This window comes from Crocuta crocuta, unplaced genomic scaffold, assembly GCF_008692635.1.
Source record: "Crocuta crocuta isolate KB4526 unplaced genomic scaffold, BGI_CrCroc_1.0 scaffold290, whole genome shotgun sequence".
Lineage (NCBI taxonomy): Eukaryota > Metazoa > Chordata > Mammalia > Carnivora > Hyaenidae > Crocuta > Crocuta crocuta.
This window is the reverse complement of record NW_027527429.1, coordinates 5284349-5290389: the sequence shown is the minus strand read 5'-3', so window position 1 is coordinate 5290389 and position 6041 is coordinate 5284349.

The window sequence follows — 6041 nt, the reverse complement described above, 5'->3', positions numbered from 1 at the left end:
AATCTAAATCTATCCTGAAAGAACATTTATCTTTAAGAGTACACAGAAAAGTGGCGGAGAAGTGAGTAGGCAGCGGCGGGCTGGCTGGGCCCAGGACCCCCACACCCGGGCCCGAAACGGCCCTTCTCTACAAAGCCAAGTGCAGTGGGCCCAGTCCGCTCCGGGTCAGGCCATGGCCTGTCTCTTTCCATCAGCACATTCTTTGTTCTCTCCTGGACCAGACAGTTTAGAGGGGAGCCACTCTCCTGGCCAGTGAGGGAGCTGGCTTCTCAACACAAACACAGATCATCTTTTTGTCAGGTGAACTTGAGAAAGGGAGCAGAGCCGCAGAGACAATGGGCCCATTTATAAGCTGCTCTGAAAATCGCAGTCCGGAGCAGCGGGCTCCCGAGCGGGCGCAGGTGTGGGGGCCAGAGCCTCGCCAATCCTGTTAGCAACTCGGGGTCGATGCGCGGGAAACAGGATGGGATTGGCCCCCGTGTGTGTGTGTACTGAGTGTGTACACAGTACACATGGCTGCTTTCGGGCGTCTGTTCCTTGAGGTTTACGGCGTATGCAGTGAGCGGGGGAGCAAGCGGCGGTGCACGCCAGCTGCGCACACTCGCACTCTTGTGGCGACACGCACACAGGGTTCGGAATCTCAGGCAGGAAGTCTTTCCTCCAGGACCGAGAGCGTGTGGACAGATGCTGGTCCTGCGTCCCCCGGCGCAGCGCTTCTCAGACCTTAGGTGCTCAGGAATCACCCACCGGATCCCGTTAAAATGCAGTTTCTGGCCCAGTAGGTCGGGGGTAGGTGCACTTCGGACCAGAGACTGTACTTTGAGTGGCCGCGGCCTCCGCGATCAGTAGAGTCTCAATCCGGGCTCTGGGCTGGCGGCGGTGTGGCGTCTGGGAGGAGTGGGCTCAGGCTTCACACTTCGGGGCAGGGACTGAAACGTTGCCGGGGGATGAACTGGGAGATAAGCCTGACTCGGAAGTCGAGGGACAGGACTCGAGAAAGCGACGAGGAGGCGGCAGGTGGAAGGAGCCGTAGACCTGGGAGCGTCCCAGGTGGCCTGGGCGTGTGCACCTGGGGTTCTGCCATCAGAATGACAGCTGTGAGCACTCTGCGGCGCTGACCACGGACGTGGCGCTGTTCTAAGGTCTTTGCACACGCTGTTCCCTCCCCGCGGCAGCCCTGTGAGGCAGACACCATTTTTGCCCCTTTTTTGAGATCTGAGCAGTTCTGCTGCCTGCTGGAGGCCTGCAGGTGAGAAAGGGGGGGAGCTGGGCCCCTTGAACCCTGAGGGGTCCAGAGTCTGCTCATAGGCGCTCAAGGGGGGACAGTGGGACTGGTGGGACGGGTGGCTTTTCCTGGCCAATGTATTTGCACACATGCGCATCAAACTGCAGCTTTCAGGCCTTGCACTGGGTAATCACCTGCCGCCTGGGACTCTATGGGCTCCATCCTGCTCAGATGAGCCCTGGGACCCCGAGGGTCCTGGGAGGTGACAGAGAGCCAGGATGGCGCCTTTAGGGTCCTGACTGCCCCAGGGACCTGCTGCCCGGGCTTTCCAGAAGCTCCTTCCCCTGGGCTCCCTTTGCTTCTCAAACCCGGGTGTGTGGCTCTCCGTCCCCCACCGAGCCTGGCGGCACGTTTCAGTTAAAAACCACAACATTCCCCATCCAGTCGTGGAAGAAACTTGTCCAAATTCCTTACGTGCTTAAGGTATGTTGGAGAAAACACATTTTCCGGTCCTTTCTCTAGCAGAAACAGGCAATGCAGTTTCTCCCGGAGAAGGCCTGGCGTTCAGGGGGCCGGGCTTCCAGAGGTCTTTATTCCTTGAGTCCCTTCCTCCCCTTCAAGATGCCGCTGGGCCACGGGGCAGGCGTCCGGGGAACAAGGTGGCCTTGCAGGGGGTTTGCTCCGCTGCCGACAGCAGCTCTGTCTCCCTCAGATGATCCATTTATAGTTTGCGTTTCCTCTCGCCATCTGGAGAAGCGCCTCGTTCACTCACTGACTCCACGACTATTTGAGAGCCCCGCTCGGACCACGGTGTGCAGTGCTGGGCAAAATGCAAGGTGCCAGGCGCCGTGTCCGCTCTCAGCCCGGAGGCTCTGTCTGCCCCGTAAGCCCCGGAGGCCACGCTGGCACGCACTCAGGCCACTCTGCCGACCAGAGCTGACCCCTGCCGGCCACTCTGGCCGGGCCGGTCCCCTGCTGCAGACTGGCACGTCTCTCTTCTGCAAGCCTGCGTAGAAAGTTCTTTTGTTTGGCAATATTGGCATGATTGAATCGATGCTGCAGCCAAACAGGATGTGGTCCGGGTGACTCCCAGCTTCCAGCAATCGATGGTTCTTGTTTGCAGTTGCTTCCAGAGGTAACACCCACCGCCACCACCGCCACCACCGCCACCAAGCACCGGGCACTTCAAGGCCCTAGAGGGGAGCCCCGGGCCTGATGAGGGGAGACTGAGTTCTGCAGCGCCCGCTGGCCCCGCCTTTACTGCAGGGAAGGGAGTGGGGGAAAGAGGTGGGGCCCAATCTGAGTCATAATCTAGCCTCGGAGGGAGGAGAAGGCTTCCAGGTAGAGCTTGGAGGCCTTTGAACTTGGTGTGCTGGGAAGGGAGACAAGGCTTTCCAGGTGGGCCCTGCTTCTAGGTCAATGCTGGTCTGTTTCTGTGCAGGGCGGGGTGACAGGAAGCGCCTGCAGGGTGCAGGGCGCCGTCCTCCCTCTCCCGTGAGGTGCCGGAAGGCCGGCGCCGTGGTCCCTAAATCTTGAGGAGATACAGAGAACACGTTGGGGGATGGACAGAAAACCACAAAAACAATGGACGCCTGTGTAGACATGTAGCCACTACCCAGGCCAAGAAATGGAACTTTGCTGTTGAGGTCCTGGGCCCCTCCCCCATGCCAGTGTCCTCTCACCCTGCACCCAGTGTGTTTTATCCAAGATAGCATAAGCGTTCCAGTGGCCCCTAACCTGAACTTTGTGGTTTTCGCCTGCTATTCATAGTTTTTCCACATAAGCCAGGAAACATCGGGGCCTTGAGCACTGTCCTCTGGTTTTCACATCTGTAACGTTTGCATAGATGGAAGCCTGTGCTTTCTGTTGGAGGCTGGCCAACCCTAAGAGGGTCACCAGTCGTCCCCACCTGGGGAGCCCTCCCCCTGGTGTGGCCGGCCCCAGCAACCCACTTCTGATAGGATCCTTCCAGTGATAGGTGCCATTTAATGATTAGGTTACCTAGGATTCTAACTGCTTGATAACAGACTATCTCTTGCTTGCTTTGATTAAGCACGATGCCATACGGAGAGCCCCACTTGGCAAGGACCTGAGGGCTTCAGTCCAGTAGCCAGCAAGGGATTGAATGCTGCCAGTAAGTACAGGAGCATGGACGGGGGGCCCTCCAGATGAGCCCCTAGTTCTGGCTGAGGTCCTGATTGTAGCCTGAAGTCGAGGACCCAGCTGAGCCACATCTGGTCCCCAACCACAGAAACCACGAAATAATAAACATGGGTAGTATGGGGCCATTTGTTACACAGTGTTGGCTAACTGATGGGTATTCTTCTGAGAGTTCCTTTCTGGCAGCACATCGCGTCCCTGAGGTTCACCTGTGCTGTCGTACATATTGCTGTAGTTTTTTGACTTTTACTGCAGTGTGGCTTTCCACTGTATGTTAATACCTCAGTTTACTTGACTTGCCAGGACCAGAGCATGGTTACAGCCTGCATGCAGGTGCCCATCTTGGGGAGCCGTCTAGCAAGGGGTTGGTGGGTGTCCAGTGTCACTTCCCACAGGCACTGTTCTGGAGCATTCGGTTTGCTCCACAGCCCCCACCATTGCTCCATGTTGTCTGACTTTCCATTTCGGGAGGGGGTCTGTTGGAAGGGAGACGGTAGCTGATTTGCTTTAATTTATGCTTTCTTGGCTCTAGCTATATACTAATGTTCATCGGCTCTTCTGGTTTCTTCCAAGGTGAAGGGCCCTTTCAGGGTTTTTAACCAATTTTCCTGCCCGGATTGCAGGATTTCTTTGAATTTTCCTGGAAAATGAAACTTTCTTGGCTTTGAGTGTTGCAAACGTCGCTTCTCAGTTTGTCACTGGACCACAGGGCTGTGACAGTCCCAGTGACATACATTCTAAGTCCTCTCCCAAGGGGATAATCTGCAGAATCTCTTTGGAGGGTTCCGTTTCTGGCCTGTGGTCCGGTGTTGGGGCCATGGCTGTGCCTGTGTAATTAGGCTCCTGGTCTGCGAGTACTTTCCTGTCCAAGGAGCTCCTGTCGGTCTCTGTCACGTTGGAGAAATTTCTCCAGGAGTCAGTGCTGGGCCTGGGGCTCGGCGCGCCTCCCCCCTCCCCTTCCGGCAACTCTAAACCCTCATTTTGCTCTGCAGGCCGGAGGTGATTGCTCCACTGAAGGAATGTGGGGCTGGGGAGAATGTGCCCCGCGTGTTTAGAACAAGAACATTCCTAGAGAAAGTTAAAATTAGAAAAAGCGGCTACATTTCCTGCCATTCAGTGGCAGTTGGCTGGTGTGTGTTTGCACAAGGATTTTTCTGGTAACAATCTGTAGTCGGTTTCTGGTGGAATGCGAGGTGAAGTCATGATTTTCAGGATGGAGGTGATCTGTTTCCATGGCGATCTTTGTTGTCGGAGGGTGGCTGGATGTTTGTGAGTTTCTTGCAGATGATGCGGGAATGGAAAAATATCAGTGCAACAACACTTCTCTCCAGCCAGCAAGAATTATTTTCTCGTTTAAAAAAGTTCTTTTGGGGGAAGTTACTATCTGGGAGTTTACTTCTTTGTTCGTGAAGTCTGGGAGGAGTGGACGCGGTGGGATTGGCTGGATTGGGGATTGGCTGCCGATCGCCCTCCTCCTCCCTGTGAGGCCCCTCCCCCCCCCCCCCCTTGAGGTGAGCCTTCTTGGGAAGCCCCATCTGGCACAGCCTGCTGGCCACCCCGTCACCCCCCCACCCCTGTAGGGTCTAGGATTAGCAAGTAAAAATGCATGACATCCAGGTGTATTTGACCCTTTGGGACAAACTTCCACCAATAAAATTATTTGCCATGTTTTCGAAGGTCAGATGTAATGGGGGGTCTCTGAAGATCCAATGCCCACTGAGCCCTGGCTGTTCTTTGCAATCCTGGCCCTTGGTCTCTCGTGGTACCTGGGCCTCTCTCCCAGGTAGGGAGGGGGCATCGCCCGCTTGTGGCTGCCTGGCTTGTGGCACTTGGGGACACACGTGTGGCTTCTTTGCTTCATCCTCAAGCGGGCCCAGGGCTGGCCGCTGTCAGCACTGAGCTGAGGCTGACAGTCACACGGACGCCTCAGGGCTCACAGCCTGGCCCGCGGCAGGCAGCTCGTAAACGCAGAGTCCCATCAGCCTGGCGGAAGGCCCAGGAACCGGAGGGCACTGGAGAGCCTCAGTGCTCAGAGACTCACCCCCGGGGGACGGGAGGAGCTCGCGGGTGGGGTGCGGGAGGCCTGGAAGTGGTGGGTAGGGAGTGTCACCAAGAGCTGGTGACGGGCTTTGTGGGAGGACGGGTAGGGGCTGACCTCCGGTCGGTTTTTGGCACGGGCAGGAAGGGGCCTGGGGAGGCCTTCCCTAGAGGAGGCAGGCTGTGTGCATAGGAGTTTTAGGGTCAGGCAGCTGCGCTGGTCAGTGAAAGGAGTGGGCGGTGGGCGCTAAGGAGGCTGGAGGTGGGGCGGGGCCGAACCGGGGAGAGCCTTGATGGCCCGGGAAAGCCGGCTTCGCGTGGGCAGGTGGCCGGGCGAGCAGGGCACCTGGTGTTCAGGAGGCGGGGATGCAGGTGAGGCAGCGGGAAGGAGGAAGGTAGGTTTGTGGGGGATCAGGGCAGCCGGGACCCCCTGGGAGGCGGGTGATGAGCTGCTCCCACATCAAACTGCAGATCATCGCAGCCACGGGGGGGTCGGGGGGGGACAGGACTTTCTTTCACAATCAGGCAACAGGTCCCCGTAATGGACCATCTCCCAGGCCAGGTGCAGGTCCCAGGCCGGCGACAGGGCAGTGAGGAGACTGGCTGGCTCCTGCCGCCA